The sequence below is a fragment of the Falco cherrug genome, chromosome 6, assembly GCF_023634085.1.
Source record: "Falco cherrug isolate bFalChe1 chromosome 6, bFalChe1.pri, whole genome shotgun sequence".
Lineage (NCBI taxonomy): Eukaryota > Metazoa > Chordata > Aves > Falconiformes > Falconidae > Falco > Falco cherrug.
In genome coordinates this window covers 59,557,300-59,569,494 of record NC_073702.1, presented here as the reverse complement: position 1 = coordinate 59,569,494, position 12,195 = coordinate 59,557,300, and the positions used below count along the sequence as shown (strand labels likewise).

Here is a 12,195-nt window from a genome sequence, read left to right as displayed (position 1 = left end):
TCCTCCTGTATGTGAATTTGTAGTCTCTTTGTTTATTTTATATGTGTTCAAGTTTTGTTTCCCTCTTGGCAACGGTTCAGCTTTCCCTTAGTGTTTTGCTGTAGCCAGCTGAAAGCCAGACATTGAGATCATGTTCTAGTTGTTTCTGGGTGTCTCTGGTATTCATCGGCCCTTTTTTGCTGTTCTGTAAGTAGCTTTTTTCTTATGCACTTATTCGATCTATTCTAACATTTGTGTTCTCTACCTTTTTTAGGCTGTTTTTAAAATATCTTAACAGGGTTTATAAGCATCTACCATTCCTAATGACCTTTAGTTAAATAGCTGTGCTTGTTTCCATACTGCCTTGACCAGACTAAGCAAACAGAGAAGTTCCCATTTTTTTTAAATGTTTGTAGCCTTGCCAATGTTCTCCCGCTTGCTGGGCTTTACACATTGTAGAAACCGTCTATTCTAGGCTTCCTTTGAAACACTAGAGTAAGCATCTTGTTAGGTATATTAAATGTGGATATAAAAAAACCAAAAGGACTCTAGATTAAAAAACAAAAGGACTCTAGATTAAGTGTTCAAATTTTGTTCTTTGACTGTGGCTGTCAGAGTTTTTGGGGGTTTCCTGCTGAGAAGTTCAGAAATGGGTTTGGTTTCTCTGTGGGTGCGTCTCTTCCTTCTTCAGAGGGGAAGAGGGATTCATCAGGTGGCACTGTTCATGTGGCCCTTCAAACGCAGATTGTCAGGTCAGCCCTGTAGAGACGTCTGTATCACAGCCAAGTTTCTGGAGCTCTCTGTGACCAGGAGAAATCTGAGATGGAACACTGAATACAGCTCTGAACGGGGGACAAATACCTGCTTGTGCTTGGACCTGGCCTTCACACAGTCCTCACAAATTTGAGGGACTCTTCACAGTTTAGGGAGGAGTGCTGAAACTTTTAAGGCGGGAATAAATCTTGCTCTTTCTTCCCCCTCCCCCCCATCACAATGAATGAGCAGGGCTTTTGTGAAGGGACATCTGCAGAGGTTTATTTTCTGTCGGCTCTCTCCTAAACCTCTGTTTCATTGAACAAATCTGTAGTGGTTTGGTTGATGTTATAAGGAACAGAAATGTGACCCATAGTTTCAAAATGAGTATAGTATAGGTCTGTTCGGTAAAAGGTCTTGTCTTTTCATCTGCAATCAAGAAAATTCACAATTATTTTGCTTTTTTTTTGAGGAAAACACAAGAGATAAATAAAGCAGTCCTTTCCATTGTTCATTTTAAAGTGAGCCATAAAAATGTAGCAGAGAAGACCAGAGAAAAATGTTTCCCATGGTACCTGTAGTCTTTTGTAGCAGTTCAAGAACAAGAGGTCATCTGCAGGAAAAGAAAAAAAAAAACAAAACCCCCTTGAAATCACACCATCTGCAGTTCTCAACCCAGATTCATGCAAGACTCTACGGAGGAGATGTGGGCTCTACTCATGTCCAGTCTTGAGTGGAGTTTAGAAAAAGAGAGAATCCACCATCTCTAAGGATATGCACTCATCAGGAAAGCACAGGAAGCATCCTTCTTATTTTTGACCTTTCAGAGATAATAGGTCTTAATGCAGAAGTAAATGCCAGTATATAAAACAAGGAGTAAATGTTTTTTTAATGCTGCAACATTAGCATAACCCCCCAAAGATCTGCACTTGTCGGTCAGTATAATTTCCAGGTTTTTGTTTTGAAAAGCTCAGCTCCATTCTTCTACAAACAAAACTCCCATGGAGTTTCCGTTAAGCAATGCAATTAGGTCTGTGTGTTGCTGGGAAAGATGCATCTTTGTCGCATGTGTTCTCCAAAATGATCTTGGTGTTGATTTCAGTCTGTGTAGAAACAGAAGTATCAGTTTGCAAAAAGATTCACTCAGTAGTAATGCCTATGTGTTTTTCTCCTTCTCTCCCTTTCTGTGCTTAATAAGACAAAACAGGGGAAAAAAATCCACTTCTGAGGAATTTGCATAGGAAAAAAGGAGAGAGATTAAGTTACACTGCTGGGTGTCAGGGTGTAATATAACGCTGGCAAAGCTAAAAAAGGAAATGTTCAGAGCTCATAGACATTTTTAGAAGAGGTCATTAGCTTAGCTGATGGGAAGATTTTTTTCTGAGCATTCAGCAGTTCCTGAGCTCACACATGTTACACAGGTATATACACACTGGCCAAATGCCAAGGAGGCTGCAAAATCCTAAGAGGAACTTGCAAAGGTGGTATTTCCAATTAAACATAAAATCCAAAGGCTACCAAATGTCAGTGCTGAAAAGTAATCTTTAACCAACTGGAAATGGGTTCATTCGGGTGCCTCGTTCCTCGGCATCGGAGTGCCTTCCATGAGCAGATGAAATGGCAGATGTGATTAACTCCCCTTCTCTGGGTTGTGTTGTTCATTTTTCTGTCTTTCTGGGAGGAGGTTCACGTGTGGAGCTACCTTGGGGAAGAGCCTCTGCAGCGACAGTGTAGGTTCTTGCTGTGGGCAGGGTGGGAGAGGCTGGCACATTCTGCGTGGAGTGAGAGTGTCCTGAGGGGTGTGTGGGGAATTCGGTGCTGTAGAAGGACAGAGAAAGAGGAGGGAAGGTGTTTGCTGTCATGGGAGGGCAGGAGGAGGGGAGGCAGGGCTGGTGCTGCATCTTTCAGGGTAAGGGAGGGAGGAGTGGAGGTGGAGGATGCTCCATCTGCATGGCCTGTGTGGCTGCTAGGGTTTGACCATCTTGGTCTCAGAGCCAGATGAGGGCACAAAGGAACCACCCTCCTGTGATAAAGCCAAGCAAGGTCTGGGCTTTCCTGTCCTCCTGACATTTTAAGAAATGCCCTGTAGCACTGGGGCTGTACACAGGCTCCTTCTAGGGTGAGGACTCCCGCTGAGGTGTTTGTGTGCTTGTGGGGATGAAACCAGCAAGTGTGAACTTGAGAGGTAATGAAGAGCCTAACCATCAGAGCTCACAGACCCACAGAAACTCCAGCTGACTGTCCTCCCACCCTGTGCCAGCCCCTGACTACAGGCAACAACCCTTTGGCGGCAGTTGGTGGGCTTTCTCTTGCTTGGACTTAATAAAAAAGTCGGTTAAAATTGATGTGATTCAGGAACAGCGTGGTTCCAACAGACCCTTTTGCAGTGGAAGTGCAGATTCCTTTACGATGGAAAACAGTTTTCAGTATGAAAATCCTATCCAATTCTGCTCCAAAGGAAAGCAAAGCAAAAATGTTTGTTCAGACAGATCTTGCTTGTTGCTTTTGCTACACCTTGTGGAAGAATGGCTCTGGTCTGACATGGCAAAATTAAACCCATTTCTCAGTCCGAATATAGCAGTCTAAATGTTAGATCAAAAGTAATAGACAAGAAGAAAGAAAGCTGATTGTTAAACTTTTAAAACTAAAAGCTTCACTATGTCAACCCCCCAACTCATGTTGCTTGTATGACAAACAGGAGCAAGAGTTGATGGCTTTCTTATATTTTGATTTCTATCTTTCCACTTTTCCTTAAGCATCAATGGCCCATGTAGATTAAGAAAGCTAAATAACAGTTCTATGCCTGGTGGTATTCCAGCTAAAATAGCTGGAGAGTCCAGCCATACTTCATTCAAGTCATTTATAAAAGGCACATTGTAGCTTTCTACTGTTCATCTTTTAAATGATCCTGTACGTACTGGTTGTTTTCCCAGCCTCATTATCATTTGGCGTATGAATACACCGGGTTTGGTCCTTATTTGAAGCACTTTATCCAGGTGTTTCGATAGCCGGGCATGTTTACTGAAGGATCATTTACCAAAATGGAAAAGGCTCTCTTAAAGCCATCTGCCTTAATTAGAGATTATTTTAACGGAAATGATTTAAAATACATTCATTCAACTGTGTGGAAATTATCTGACTGGCAGTCCAGTACATGCCTTGGAAATGACTGTTTGGTGTTCTTGAACAACAGACAGGGTATCGTATTTGGAAATAAGGATTTGCTTTTAGGCCTTACTTTTTTGAGAGACAATAGTTTTCCTCAATTGCTGAGCAACCTCAGGGAGACCATAAAATAATTTCCTTAGTATATTTTACAAGAATTTTGATCAAAAAATGTCTATTTTTCCAAACTAGTCTAAACCCATGAAGCTCTAAGATAGGAAGACTGTTTTAATGTCCTAGGCTAAAGGCATTGGAGGGTAATAGAGATGATTCATACTTTCATAAAATAGAAGTATATTGAAAGACTGAAGAAGTTAAACTAAATGAATCCCAGGTGTAATTCTATTAACTTCTTTAGGCTTATAACTAGTATGAATTTCACTTCTTAGACCTATTCTCATAGGAAAAAGAGACACACTGAAATAGCATGACATTCAGGGAGGTTTATCAATCGCTGTGATCAATGGTATCCTTTCAACAGAGACACTGAGGAAACAAATGGAGTCAGCTAAAAATAGGAAGGCAGGAGCAAGTATAGTACTGCAGATGAACCCTTCACCTGAAGTGTAAAATTGATCTAAAATAAGTTGCAAGGAAAAAGTTCTTAGTGTGTACCATGGCTAATCGTATAGGCTATCATTAGTCCTCAAGAGATTGTGGGTTTGGGGTTATTTTTTTCATTTATTTGAAATTCTGTTTCACCAGTGCTATTCAATTGAGCAGGGTAGAGCTTATTCCCAGAAAATTCAAGGACAAGATGTTCTGAAATATTTCTGCCCCAATGTTCCCTATTCTGTGGAAATTTTGATAAATATTCCCCCCAGTCTCAAAATTTCCTGGCGGCGAAGTAAATCTGAGGCTTGTCTTGTTCAGATTGGTTGTGCCTGTGCGTGTGTAAATACCCTGTGCTCTCTGATCGCTAAGGTGCAGTCAGAGACTTTCTGGTGCAGAGAAATAACCAAGAGATTGTATGGGCAGGTGTCTGATCCACTGGAGACAGCTTTTATCTCCAGATCTGAGTGGGACAAATCCCATCCAGTGAGCTGCTCCTGAACGTCAAAGAGCACATTCCTCATGCTGTCTCCTGTCTCTGTTACCAGATTTCAATGGAAGCAACAGAAGCTTTGCAATTAGATAAAGCGCGGTGCATGCATAACTGCAGGATCAAAATGCAAACCTATACTATAGGATATGTTTGAGTGAATTGTAATTGATTTAATTTATTTTTTTATTTGTAAGTTAAACTCTATTGTAAATATAATTGGAAAGTCTTGTGAATCAAGGTAATTATTTAACTTAAATTATAGGTCTAAAGGAAGACACATTTCTCAAATCTCAGTTTTCTTGGTGAGTCACCATGGGATGGGGCAGATTTTTCTATCTGTATTTTCATTAAATTCAGTAAACAGGACTACTACCAAGATTGAACAGTTATGCTCTAGAGGATGTGACCTGAGTGGAATTGTATTAGAGTAAGCATGAAGTATGTTGGAGAATGAAATGAAAATTAAAATGAAAAATTACAGCATTTCTTCAATATTAAATATATATCTGAAGCAAAAATATAGGCTAAAGCATAAGTAAAATATAAATGGAACATACAGAAATGGGAACTGAGGGTCCAGATTTGTATCGGAATTCACATGCCAAATGGCTGTTTTCTGCCTGGGCTCAAAGTCCTATTACTGTGAAAAGCACAGTGATCTCTGTTGGTTCATCTTCTCCTGAGGGCAAACTGAAATAAAATTATTTCATAGAACTTTTAAGCACCTGTGGTGGCCCAAGAACATGGTCAAGACAAAGTTTTTAAGGAGAAAAAATACCTTTTATTAATTAGAAAAATGTAATTGGAAGAACGTTTGGGTATACCAGCTTTTCCTCAAGCTGAGATGGCTTTATAGAACTATACTACAATAGTTCACTTATATTTGCAAATCCAAACACCTTTTACTACCCTTGAACTGAGTTATAAAATAATATTTTATTAACTAACTAAAAATTTATTGAGTTGAGCAAACACAATATTCTTTCCAACATCCTATCCAGTGAAGAATGCCAAATGAAGTATTTTGGACTGGGTTTCCAGAAGCATTCATGGATGAGCCAGAAGAATAGTTCAGGAAATCTAGATAATTTGTGGAGTAGAATCATCTAAAGCAAAAGATAGAATAAATAAATATTGGGGAAAACTGTTATGCAGAGCTTCATGATGAAAGCAAAGAAAGCTGAGACCCTGTTATGCAGAGCTTCATGATGGAAGCAAAGAAAGCTGAGACCCTGTTATGCAGAGCTTCATGATGAAAGCAAAGAAAGCTGAGACCCCAAGAACCATGTTTGAGTGAAGTGTTGGGGTGATGTCTACAAAACGTCTTGGCAGCTCTCAGACTGGTATTTGCTGTTTGTGGATAGGGTGGAAGAGATGCTCAGATCAACAATAAACACTAGTGAAATAGCTTGTTACCACCTGCTTTATCTTTCAGGCTGGTGCTTAAGGAAACTAGTTGAATAATAAAAACTTGGAGCATTAGGTTTAAAATTCACTCTTGACAAAGGCAGGCAGGCTTTGTTGCTGTCCTAAAGAAAATAAAATTAGCTTTTAGTGGTACTTAGTACTTTGAGTGCTCAGTAAAGAGTTGAGGGTTAAGCTAACTTTGCTTTAAATGCTATATCCAGATCTCTGTGAGTAAGTAGCAATTAATTACTGTTTCACCTAAGGTTTTTTGTGGTTTGGTTTGTGTTGGTTTTTGTTGGTGGTCGGTTTTTTCTTTTATTATTAGAACAGACTGCTATGAGTAATATTTGGTCTGGAAATAGTGACTTCTCCTTGTGTGTGCTTGGCACCATGAAACCAGAATGCAGAAATGAAAAATTGAAATAGGAAAGTTTTACTTCAACTTAAGGAGAGTGGTGCTTTGATTTGGTTACACTTTAGCTTTTCCAAAATGTTTATCAGACATGAACCATACCATTACAAGACGGAGTATCCTCTCTTCTCTTCAGGCCAAGAAGCACTAAGGGGTGTGACTGCAAAACTGGCTAAACACAAGTATTTCCACATCAGTAAAGTGCAGCTGAAGCTGATCAGGGAAGAAGTCCACGCATAGGGCAGGATGCTTCCCAGGTCTTATCCAGGACATAAAAAATACAGCTCATAGTTTTAAAGGAGGAAGAGTCATAGAAATGCAGAATATATATAATTATGGAATGTTATCTGGCCATGAAAAAGACAATAAAATCAAAAGTCAGCTTTCATTTACATAACTAAAACAATAACGTGCTTCTGAGAGCTTTTCCTGGCTTTTTAATGGAAATAGTTCCATGTTTTGAAGGCTTAGGGATTTAGCAAGGTGCCTGCTGCTGTTGACGTGCAATTGCTGCTCACTGCCAGACTGTTGCCACCCAATGGCTAGATGGAGAGCAGCTCTGGCTTATGTCTTCTGAGTTTCATAATGGCAAGATAACCTTTTCACCAATCCCACTTCTGCCTCCAGGGGACCCTTTGGAGGTCTGAATCTGAAATAAACAGGGACTTTTCCCCCTGGAAGATTGCTGCTGGCAGGGTGAAAAAGAGGCACGTCTGCGCAGAAGCTCGTCTTGCAGCTGCTTGTTCTTTTGAGGGTTCCAAACCAATCAGTCTGTAAGAGTCATCACAAATACTACGTACTCAGTTAACAAGGTGTTGCAGCATGTGTCATATTAACAAAATAGTTTATCCCCCTCCAAAAAAAAAAATTAATCCTTGGTGTAGTAAACTGTCCTTGTAGTTCTCTTGCAGGCTCTTCAGGTTTCCTACATGTGGGCATATTGGGGTAACTGCACACATATACTTTTAAGCAAAAAAAAAAAAAATCCTGTTGTACTGCTACCTAGCTAGTTTGCTACTAATCCATGGGTTCTGTGTCATGCCCATCTCTGTGCTCTTCCTCCAGCAGAGCTGGTCTCCTGAAACATTCCCCAGGCTTTACCAAGCCTCTCTTCCTCCCCACCTCCATCCCGCTTGCCCTCCAAAGACACTCCCTATTACTGATTTCATTTATCTTCCTCAGTAAGCTTCCAAAGCTCTCCTTTCTTCCTGTGTCCCTTTAGCTTGCCATGTAATTTATCTCGCATGAACCGTCATTTAATCTCTCCTTCTCTTTACATACAAGCGCAGTTACAGACTCCCCATGCCTTTCACTTCTCCATCATTTCGCAATAGGAAATGAAAACTCTGTGAAGCTGAATGGCCAAAATATAAGAGGAAGAATTAAGTTTGTGGGCTTGATACCTTTGAGCTTCATTTCTTGTTCCATAGTAGGGGATGCATTTGATTTGTTTCCAGCATAGCTGACGCGTTAAGAGTTTCTTCCCTGTTGAACTGTGTTTCCTGTGAAGTCAGCTAAAGCATAAGTCTGTTACTGCTTTGGTCACTCAAGAGACATTTGGAAAGTGACTTGCTCACTTGCATGGTATTGACTTCCTTCAGCTAATGTCACTTCATTTATTACTTGCTGCAGACAACTTCTGATTAATTTGTCAGTATCATGACCCCTTGTCCTCTCTTTCTTATTTTCTTTCACAAGGGAAAAATAGTACCATTGCTTAGAACTGCTGTTAGCTTTGTGATGTGTTCTTCTGTGCATCAGAGCTCTATGTGTACTCAGGGTCAAACGCAGTAAAGCTGTTCTACCCTGTACAGGTTTGTAGAGGGTGAACCTCACCACGGCATCTGTGCATTCTCCAGAAGTGTAAAAGCAGCATGACTAATAAGTTTTTTTCTCTTGTCCTTTCCATGAGTATAAAATTTGCTTTATGGAAGTGATCAGAAAATTCAGCTGCAATTTTCAAAGTACCAGTCTAAAGAAGAAAAAAGTCCATCCCGTTTCATTTTTCTAGAAAGTGGTTTCATGCCATACATACCTTGTACTGCTGATGTGGCATACTGGTTTACAACAGTCCTTTCAGCTGCAGTATCTATGCAAGTGCACATATACACTTTTTAGATATTGTATACAGGAGACAGCAAAAGTTAAGATATACATGGCATTTGAAGCTGAAGCTTGGCGAGGTTTGTGATAGTCCTTAATACTTACTAAAATTAATTCCCCATCTTCAACCATTCCTCAAGAAAGCATAGCCAAGATTTATCTAGAAATTGGACCCACCAAAGGGCAAAATTCGTCAGCTCCTGTCTCTATACTACAGCTTTGGTCAAGGTTTTCAGATTCTGTGCCCCAAACTGATCGAGTGTGTGAACATGATCAAGATCTTGGACCTTCATTCAGTGCTTCTGAGAGCACTGAGGCAGGAAATGGAGGAATGGTGTAACCTTGGTATCCCAGACTGACCAGTTTGGGACTAGGAAAATCATGTATGGAAGCCATTTTTGCACATTATCAGTATGGGTGTTGCCACTGGTGCAAGAGTGTAGAGCAGGTCACGTATCTAGAGCAGAAGAAACACAGAAGACATATATGTTAAATGTCTGTCCAGCTGTGTACACTGCAAAGAACCGAAAGTGAAAACCTGTTATACAATATACCAAACTTTCAAATACAATCCAAATAATATCATGTGTTATATGGGCTGTAACATTCGGACTGAGACAGAAGGTGTAGGACTCAGATATGCTTCTGCACTGTAGATTTACTGAGATGGGATAAAATTTAGTTTCCCTGTATGGGAAAACAACTCATGAATTTTTCAGAGGACATGCACTAGAGAGGCCATCTCTGTTGGTACAGGAAACGCACATCATCTTTCTAACATGAAATAATAAAAGGAACTCTTGTTTCAACTTCCTGATGTATTGAAAAATCTGAAAGCTAACAAATTTACTTTTTTTCCTGAGTGATTCACTTCTAACTTTCATATAGTTAGCTATATTGCTTCTGTGTATTAAGAAATGTGTGGTCTCCTGTCCTAAGCCCCGAACAACCCAGACTCCTTGTTTGATATAGATATGGTAAAGACTGCTTCCTTATCTTTCTGTGTGCTTCCCAGCACTAGGTTTACAGGTCTGTTACAAATGTTATTGATGTGAAAACATACGTAACAGAAATTTTTCTCACAAAAATCGTTATGCGAGTGCCCAGGTTACTGTTGGTCATCATCATAATCTCTGGACTGTCTTCCTTGAAAGCATGAATGTTCCTAGATTTTTTTTCTGTGGTCCAGTAATGCCTTAGGATAAAGTGTAAGGATGACATGGGCAGATATAATGAGAAAGTTCCTATCCTGAGATTTTTGGGAAGAGGAGGTAAATCTATCAGGATGCAGCCACAGCAGAAGAGGATTTGAAAGCATGGCAACTGCCTAGCAAGGAGATGTGATTTTCATTTCGATTGCGCAGTGGGAAGCATTTAATTCAGTAAGTTTTCTGTTCTCCTTACTTAGAAACTTAGGAACCTACAGGCTTTTGGAGTAAAGGTGCTTGGAGAACACATTACTTACAAGTAAATAAAAAACAACTAAACACAACTGAAAGGACTGAAGTACTTTCTGAATATAGTAAGATGCTGAAATGCATCTTGCAGTAGGAGACCATCAAGACATAGAATCAATCAGTCTGGCTCTAAAAGTCCTACTTGGCTATTGTATTTTTCAGGTGTTTGTGAGAAGATTTCATGCTTTCCAGTTTGTTCCTACTAAGGGGCATTCAAAAGGAACTGTTTGGGAGGTGTAGCTTTCTCTGATAGTGCAGACGGAGACTATTTGTAAGACCTAAGGAAAAGGTTTTTGAGAGAAGTGCCTGAGTGGCAAGGAGTGATGTGTTTGGTCTTTCAGTCTCCTGCACAGAGTTGCAACAATAGTAATGTCAGAAACCTTTTGAAATTTCCTGAGGAATAGTTTGTCCTTCCAAGCAGAACAAAACCAGTATTTTGTCTCTGTATAAGACAGTAGAAGATCAGAAGATTTATCTACTTCCTAACAGATAGGGTGAGGAAGAGACAGCACTGATGTTTAATGTGGACCATGTGGGCTGTGGCACCTGCCACAAGTGAGCACCTTAAAGCATTTTTTCCCTTGCTCCTCAACACAAGTTGTTTCAGGAGACTTGTTTGTTCTTTTCCTTTGTCATTTATTTAAATAAATTCTCACCAGCTTCTGTGATTCATTTCCCGACAAGGGGCTGGCTATGCTGCCAACCAAAGAAGATTCAAAGATTAAAAAACTGTCTCCTTCAGAGAAAATCCCACTGGTAGTTTACCTGCCATTGCTTTGTCTGAGGACACTTAACTTGAATGTCTCATAGATACAGTAATAGAGTCTCACTTCTGTTTGTAGCCAGTTTTCACCAGCAGAGCATTTCTTTCCCCCTTGCACACCTGAGTGATCTGTTGTGCATTGTGGGTGGTCCTGCAGGGATTTCAGAGGCCTAGATGAGAAGGTTAACCTAGTACTCCCAAAAATCCCTTAGTGCTATGGCATGGCCCAAAAATGAGCTGCAAAGTTAGGCTGGTGCCATGGAGTGCTGATGGAGTACTAGCTGAGATGCCAGTCAAAGCCTTCGGTCTCCAATTTTAGTGCGTGAGCTTTTTTGGGAGGTCCACTTGCCTTCCTGCTGTAGATCCTCTGCAAACAGTCTACATTCCTGCTCAACTCTGTTTTCCACCCAGTCCCCTTCTGCTTTTAGGTGGTCTGGGTTTTGCTATGGAAAAAAGGGAGCCAGAGATCTGCAGAACCTTCTGCTCTGGAAATCTGTCACTATTCTTTTAGAGCTGCACACCATTATTGTGGTGAGCAGTGACATGGGAGAAGAATGACAACAGTAATTTGGAAGCTGAGAGAAGCTACTGCATGCAGGCATTGCCAAGGTGTAAGTATCTTTAACTTGGATAAGGCTACAGAAAAATGAGTTCAGTGAAGCTGAAGATGTTGGCAGTGGAAGGAGGAGTGGAACTGGGAAAATAGATGCTGTGCACACTCTGTTACTTTCTGAGGAAGCGTGAAAACTACTACACATAACAGATGCAAGAAGATGCCAAAAAGATAGGTATTTCCTGATGGATATGTTAAAAAAATTAAATGTAGAAAACAGATGAAGAGTGAAGAAACTCTACATCCTTACTTGGTTGTAGGCCTTAGAAAATGCTATTATAAGAGAGCATCAGAATGAAATTAAAGAAATTTCTTACATCATTAAAGAACAAAGTGCCATTTATCTGAAGTAGAGCAGCAAGCTATTTTGAATACGATCTGTATTATGTTTGGAGGTAGACTTAGGTTTTTATTTATATGGACCTAAATGGACTTAAGTTTTGATTTGCAATGTCAAGTCTAAGCCTGCTGGGGTAGTCCCTCATCTTTAAAATATAC

At 40.1% G+C, this 12,195-nt stretch overlaps 1 protein-coding gene across 11 annotated transcripts in view; it reads left to right on the top strand.

Moving 5' to 3' along the window:
* The window catches only part of PKIB (cAMP-dependent protein kinase inhibitor beta), a 56,083-nt gene that overhangs the window by 35,006 nt on the left and 8,882 nt on the right, over positions 1-12,195 (top strand). For 2 of the 11 annotated variants that reach the window (XM_055713754.1, XM_055713755.1), the window contains exon 2: positions 11,513-11,695. The exons of 8 other annotated variants lie outside the window; for them this stretch is intronic. The gene's annotated coding sequence lies outside the window, so the exon portion shown is untranslated. Of the gene's footprint in view, positions 1-63; positions 187-11,512; positions 11,696-12,195 lie in introns of those variants that run through there. One more of the 11 variants, XM_027811953.2, reaches the window with a different exon arrangement.